This window comes from Pinus tabuliformis, chromosome 1_1 (assembly GCF_031772625.1).
Source record: "Pinus tabuliformis cultivar Carrire ecotype Pingquan chromosome 1_1, CPIR1, whole genome shotgun sequence".
In the NCBI taxonomy this organism is placed as follows: Eukaryota; Viridiplantae; Streptophyta; class Pinopsida; order Pinales; family Pinaceae; genus Pinus; species Pinus tabuliformis.
Genome location: NC_142297.1, coordinates 416758465 through 416766266, shown reverse-complemented (window position 1 = coordinate 416766266; position 7802 = coordinate 416758465).

Here is a 7802-nt window from a genome sequence, read left to right as displayed (position 1 = left end):
ATACGAAATTTAGAAACAAAAGAATTATTCAGTGAACTACTGCTGAGGAGGGGTTATCTTCCTCAGCTGCATAGTGGAATCTTCCCGTATTTGCTGGTAAAAGGATTCCTAAGTAACTGGTTTGTGGTAAAGTCACACTCGATGACCATTTTCTTTAAAAAAATGTTCAAATCCATCAATGGTAGTCAATGTAATGGTGCCATTTTGTGCACTTTCTATATCTCATAAGGTCCAAGCCATCATGTCTGGAGATTTCCTGGGAAATCCTGAAACCTGGAATCATATAGGAGTGCACAATCTCCTTCGTGGAATAATTTCTTTTTGATAAGGGTGTCGTGCCATTTTGCTCTCTGCTGTTGAATTAATGCAGTGCGTTGAAGAGCCGAGAGCCTAATTTCATCTAGCTTGTTGATTTGTCGTAATCTGCTAGTTTGGGCTTCATTTAAATTCAAACCCACCTCCTGTGCTGTTCTTAATGTTTGTATTTCGAATTCTATTGGAAAGATGGGTTCTTTTCCAAATACTAGTTGATATGGTGAATGGCCGGTGGTATTTCTCCATGTTGTTCGGTATGCCCATAAGGCCTTCGGCAATCTTGGAGCCCAATCACACCTGTGTGATGCAATTGTTTTTGTCATTATTTCTTCTATCACTTTATTCGTGCTCTCTACTTGGCCATTTGCCTGTGGGTGATACGGGGTGGTAATTTTGTGCCGAATGTGGTAAGTTTTTAATGTTGCAGTGATTTTATTACCTACAAATTTCAGTCCTCCATTTGTGATTATGTCCCTCGGGAGGCCATATCGCACAAATATTTGGAAAAGGAAATGTATTACAGAATGTTGTAGCTCTTGGAAGTGCCTCTGCTACCACCCATTTGGTAGCATACTCTATTGCTACTAGAATGTATGTTTTCTGATTTGATGATGGGTTACTTGGACCAATAAAATCAAGCGCCCAGTGCTTAAATGGCTTGATTGCTAACTATGGATTTAAAGGAATTTCGTCGGAATGTCTAAGGCGTCCTTCTCTATGGAAACTATCACATGCTTGAACAAATTTCTTAACATCTTTAAAGATTCTAGGCCAGTAATAGCCTGTTTGTAAAACCTTGTGACCAGTCTTGCGGTTTGTGAAATGTCTGCCACGCGGTCCATCATGGCAAGCTTTCAGAATGTCAAATATTTCATCTTCACGGATGCATCTTCCGATGTGCATATCCGTTGTTGTATGAAATAGGTAGCCCCCAATCCAGGAAAATTGGGTATTGCGATGTACTATCTGTTTCCGTTCATTGGGCATTAAATGCTTGGGTAATTTACCTACTGCTAAATAATTTGAAACATTAGCATATCATGGTGTCCTGACAATAACAACAGACAAATGTTCATCTGGGAATTGATCTTCAACTGCTGTTGTGTTCGCTGGCTTTGGCATTCATGAGAGAAAATCAGCTACAGGATTCTCTTTTCCACATCGATCCTTTATTGTGATGTCAAATTCTTGCAATAAAATCAACCATCTTGTTATTCTACCATTTCTAACTGGCTTATTTGCTAAGTATTTTATGGCAAAGTGATATGTATATAAAATTACATGATACTCAATTATATAATGTCTAAACTTATTTACAGCATGTATTACAGCTAAAAACTCTTTTTCAGTTATAGTATAGTTTAGTTCAGCAGGAGATAGATTCTTGCTAATATAATGAATTGCATATGGCTTTTTATCTTCTTCATGCCCAAGGACTGCTCCAATAGCTGTGTCGGAAGCATTGGATGAAATTTGGAATGGCAAATCCCAATTGGGACCCCTTAGCACTGGGGCTGTCGATACAAAGCTTTTTCAGATCCTTGAAAGCATAGTCACACTGATCTGTCCAAATAAAATCAACATTCCCAGTTAGTGCGTATAAAGGTGCAACTAGTTGAGAAAAATTCTCTATGAATCTCCTATAATAACCAGAAAAACCCAGAAAACTGCATACCACTGTTTGTGTGGTAGGAGTAGGTATTAACAAAATTATCTGAATTTTAGCCAGATCTACTTGTATTCTAGTTGCTGAGATATAATGACCAAAGATGAGTACCTCGGTCATCATCATATGACACTTTTCATGGCTCAAGCAAAGCCTAGTGCCAATACATCTTTGCAGCATCTTTTCTAATGTGTCTAGTGCTTGCTCAAAATCATCTCCATACGGTGTAAAATCATCCATATATACTTCGAGCGCTTCATTTATTAAATCTGAAAAGATGCCAAGGATGGCCCTTTGAAATGTGGTAGGGGCATTACATAGGCCAAAGGGTAGGACTCTATAAGAAAATGTTCCCAAAGGACAAGTAAAAGTAGTTTTATCCTGGTCTTCAGGGGCAATCTGGATCTAATTGTATCCATGGAAGCCATCTAAGAAAGAAAAGAATTTCTTTCCTGCTAATGTGTTTAATACCTGATCAATGAATGGAAGAGGAAAGTGATCTTTCTAGGTTGCTTTGTTTAATTCTTTGTAGTCTACACATATTCTCCACTTTCCATTCTTTTTTGGCACCACTACTAGTGGAGAGACCCACTTGTTGTCAGATATTGGGTAAATAAATTTTACATCTAAAAGTTTTTGTAATTCAGTTTTCACAATATCCTTAAGATGAGGGTTTAGTCTCTGTTGGGGTTGGCGAATGGGTCTAGCATCCTTTTCTGTATAAATGTGGTGTGTACATAGTTGGGGATCAATTCCTTTCATGTCTGGGAAATCCCATGCAAAAGCTTCCTTGCATTTTCTCAGTAGTTGGATCAGCTTCTCTTCTTGTTCGGGAGTCATGTTTTTGTTAATATTCAAGGTTTTTCCTCGCTCAATCTCTAGAGTTTTTCTGTTTGAAACAGAGGTAGTAGGTATTGATTGATCATGAGTGTCTTTGAGGGGATCTTCTTCTAGTTCATTATCAAATGCTGCCTCTATCATGTGACATTGTACATGGGATCTACTTTCTGGTTCGTTAATGAAATTGTTAATGTGTCATCCTCTATTTTGTCTTTAAATTTGAGGGCATATTCTATGGTTAAAGGTGATCTAATGTTTTCTGTGAGATATGATACAGGCTGTTTGTTAGTTTTCATTATCGTTAGGCTTGGCTGGGCTGGAGGGTATAAAGCTAAATTCGTGACATTACTCCCTCTAGTTATAGTCATCCTGCCTTGTCGGCAGCCAATGTAAGCATCAATAGTTGCTAGCCAAGGTCTACCTAAGATTAAAGGGTGTCCATCTAGCCGGTTTTTGGGATTAATTATCAGAAAGTCTACAGGGTATTCCCATGAGTCTACAGAGACCATTACATCATGGAGTGTGCCTTCTGGTCTGACTACCGATCATTCAGCCAACTCCAATAAGGTTGTGGTTGGATCTAATGATGTAATACTAAGCTTTTGACAAGTGGTGGTTGTTAGAATATTGATTGCAGCTCCTAAATCAACTAAGGCATTTGGAAAGGAGTGTCCATTGATTTTCACCGTAACTATAGGATTCCCTGGGTCCTCATATTTTACAGGTGCCTCTCTTCCTGATAGTAAGTCAAATAGGGTGCCGACTACTTGGACGGTTGGGTTAGTTGTTATTCTCCTCTTTGGCTTTTTTATACATAACTCTTTGATGGTTTTTGCATATATTGGGATATCTTGGATAGCCTGGAGGAGTGGGATCTTTATACACAAATTTCTTAGTTCTCCTAGAAGATCAAAGTTAGGATGTTCTATTAGCCATGGTATGATTAGTCGTTCTGGGAATGGGGGAGAAGAAGTGGTTGCTTTGTCATGAGTTTGTTGTCTAACCACATCCTCTTCTTGTAGTGGTTGTTCTAAAGGTAACAGATTTTCAACTTGAGAATTTTTATCTCCCTTGATTTCTATTATGTGCCCAGACCTTAATTGAAGGTCGTTGCACTCCCTTAACTCGGTTTCTAGTTCTAGTGCTTCGATTATTTGAACAGATTGAACCGGTCTATTATTAGGGTTCGGGTTGGGTTGGGCTGGGAGTTGCGGTCTTAAGTTGGTCTGGGGATTTTGTTGCAATGTATATGGTGCTGGCAGTGTAGGTTGAGGGAGAGGAATCATTCCAGCTGGCTGATTTATCGGTCTTTGCCAGTTTGACTGCTAGGTTTGACTCTGCGAGGTGGAGGGTGACCATTGTGTCGAATATGCATTATTTTACCAAAATCGTGGAAAATAAGGGAAGTTTGGCCAATTGGTTTGATTTGTTTGATTTGGCCATGGTGATGTAGGAAATGGTTTCTGTGACCAGCTGGGGAAAGGTGGTTGATTTTGCCACAGTCCATTATATTTATGAGCATTATACTAAGGAGACTGAAAAGAAGAGGATGGATCACTGGGTATACCTATTTGTCATGGCTGTCATTGATGGCGCTGATTGAGTAGGTACACTAGTTATAATTCTTCTTCCGCCTCCTTGTAGACTGCTTTCAGGCCCGGGAGTGAGGGACAGTTTTCTATGGAGTGGTCTTTTGTTTAGCCTGCATAATGTCGAGCTGCATTGTCAAGGTCCCTAGAATATCGGTTTTGAGGTCTTCCAGTATATTCCCAATTTCTGCGTGGATTACACTTCCACCGGAGATCTTGTTGTCCCTTGTGATTATGTCGCATTCTATCGGTTTTAGCCTTGTATTGCCTCTCGAACTCCTGATACATAAATCAATAATGTCATCAAAACTTCCCTGATATATGTCACCTTTCCCATAATGTTTAATGTTTCAACCCATTGTTCCTTCATCTCTTTAATTAATGTAGCTTTTAACACATTATCGGGTAAGGGTAAAGATGCATAAGGTGTTCTCTGAAGATTGTATTGGAAACGTTATATATATTCCTCCAATGTTTCATTAGGTATGGCTGTCATTTGAAATATTTCATCCGTTAATTCTCTAGACCTAAAATAATCCTGATATTTCTTTAGAAAAGCACCTTTCATCTGATCCCAGGCGTTTATAACCCCTCCACCTAACCCCATAAACCATCGTAAATCTGCTCCTTTTAATGTGGAGGGAAATAATTTTAGCTTTGGGGATCAGTGGTATAGTCATACCCCCGGCATAATACATCGAATTCAAATAGAAATGCATCTGGATCTTCCGATGTTAGGCCATGGAATGTAGGAATATGCTGAAGATGAATGGCCTTCATAGGTGTATTAAATGCAGTGTCCACAATGGGATATTGCAGTGTGGAAGTTTGAGGAGTTTGTTGGTTCTGGGCCATTTGATCAAATATGTGCCAATATCCTTCTGGGATTTCTAGGGAGTTATTCCTACGTTGACTAGAAGGAGTAGGAATGGCCTTAATATCACTTCCTTCGTCTGGGATAATGAGTGTTCCTTGTTGAACTATTATCTGGGGGGATTTTGGTTCTTTAGGTTCTTCAGCTTTGTTTTGGATGATCTTGACAACACTTCCCTTATCTGGGCTGCTTAGTCTTTGAACTAATCAAAGAGGGGATCTTGGTTCTTCGATTTCCCCTTTTTCTCCTCCTCCTTCACAGAGATTACTAGAGTTACCTTCTTATAAATAAATTGGGTGAGAATTCTCAACTTCTTGAAAATCTTGCTCAGTTTCTTATGTTTGGCTATGTACCTTAGCAAAGGATATAGATGGTGATTTTGTGGCTCAAAGGGAGCTAGTAGGTTGTCTAGAAGCAACTTTTCTAGGGCCTATTGATGGCTGAGATTCTGCTTTCTTTATGATATCGTCTATAAAGGTTGATCGAACAAGGTTCACCGGTCCCTTAGCTTTATCAGGTTTGGATAGTGGTTTTGTATCCTTTTCAGGATTTTTTTGCTTAGTCATGCACATAACTCAAATACTTATTTCTACCCAAAGTAATCAACAAATCTACAGGAAAGTGGGCGGGGGAGCAGGGCTGTTGCATGCTCCATATGCAGGTTCTTGTCTTCTGTTTTTAATACCCAATTCTCTCCTAGCAGGCACTTATCAAATGCACACTACTCTTCTTAAAAAAACAAATGGCTACACTCTCCCCGGCAACAACGCCAAAATGTTGAGGTATAAAAGGTGTCTTTTGAACTCCTATTTATCCTAAATTAATTATCAATCCAGGTACGATTTTTTATTTCAAGAGTGTACTCAATCTGAGGCGGGCAATTTATTTCAAGAGTAATGTTTTCTAATTTGCAATACAATGCTAAATACAAGAGTAAATGGATGTTTGAAATAAAATCTAATTGCAATCAAAAGAAACTTAATGCTTTGAAACTTAAACCATTCACTTAGAAAGCTATAATGATTTATCAGTCAAGGATGCAGCAGTGATAAATCTTTTCTCTGTTAACTGATATAAATGAAATCAAATATAAACAAGATCCACAATCTGAGAACTTAGATAGCAATAGCCAATTTCCTTTACAGTTGTTGATCTTACACTCCACACTAAAGCACTTAACTGGAAATGATAGATCATTAATGCTGCTAACAGAAATGTAATAAACACTCTCGCTGCAAAATACTTAAAAGCAAAACCAAATACTTGCAGGAAAGAAATAACACCTATGTAGTATGAATGAACAGCAATGCTAACTTAATAGAAATAAATAGCAACGCTAAATGGAAATGAAAAACAATGCTAACTTAATGGAAATGAACAACAAAGCCAAATGAACAACAATCTGTAATGAATGGCAAAGTCCGAAGTGAACAACGAAGCTTTATAACCAAAATGAACAGCATAACAATTTAAGTTGTAATGAACAGTAATCTTGTTATGGTGGAAGAAAATAGCAACGCGATCCAATTACGATTTCATGCATGAAACAATTTCAAGAAAATGTAAAGGAACAAGAAATTAGAAAGCAATGTGATTCAAAGCAATAAAAAATAAATCAAACCACCACACAACTGGAACTGTAAAATAATGGTACATGTAGCAAGTCGATCCACCGGGGTTGGGCCCTTAGCTGCTATTGAAGCACCGTCGGGCTAATTCAGTAGGAAGGAATGGAATAGCAACTGACTTATATATTGATCATGTGAAAAATGTTACAAAAACTCGTACTTTGTTTTGATTAACGAGATTCAATGATCAAGTAGCAATACAATAGTAAATTCTACAAAATGATAATACATGTCCCCTGGGCTACAAGCATTGTCCCTTTTTATAATGGCCAGGTGGATATATCAAGAGTACAGATAAGTTTTGAAGTAGCAATCCCTCAGGATCAAAGGATCCTGAGGGATTTGCTCTATCTTTGATTTCCAGTTTATCTTTTTGTCTTCTTGTGCTGATGTTGCACTTTCCCTTTCTTCTCCTGGACTATGTGCTCCGATCTTGATCTCCTTGTCTGGATACAACTTCCTGGGGAAGGGACAACAGTTGCTTCTGCTTTGTCTTTTCCTCCTGAATAGTGGTTTTCCATTTCCTTCATTTTTTGTATAGAAAAAGACAATAATCAATTATTTTGTATCAATCACAAATCTCCTTAATTCTACCATAATTCTTTAACATATTACCATTTTAGAATGTAAAGGAGTTATGATTCAAAGGAAAAGATAAATAAATAAATAGCAAATACATACCTTTTCCATCGCTCAATAGACGCTTTGAGCTGACAGGGCAAGAATTGGGAAGAGTTCCTGCAGAAAAGGCCCAGGACCACTCACAGAAGGTAAATAGAGACGGCTGGGGAAAATCCAGAGGTGACAAAGGAGAAACCCCAGTCCTCGACAGTGAGGATTAGCAAGAAGATGGTTGATAAACCGATTGGCGACAGAAGGTCGAAGCAGAG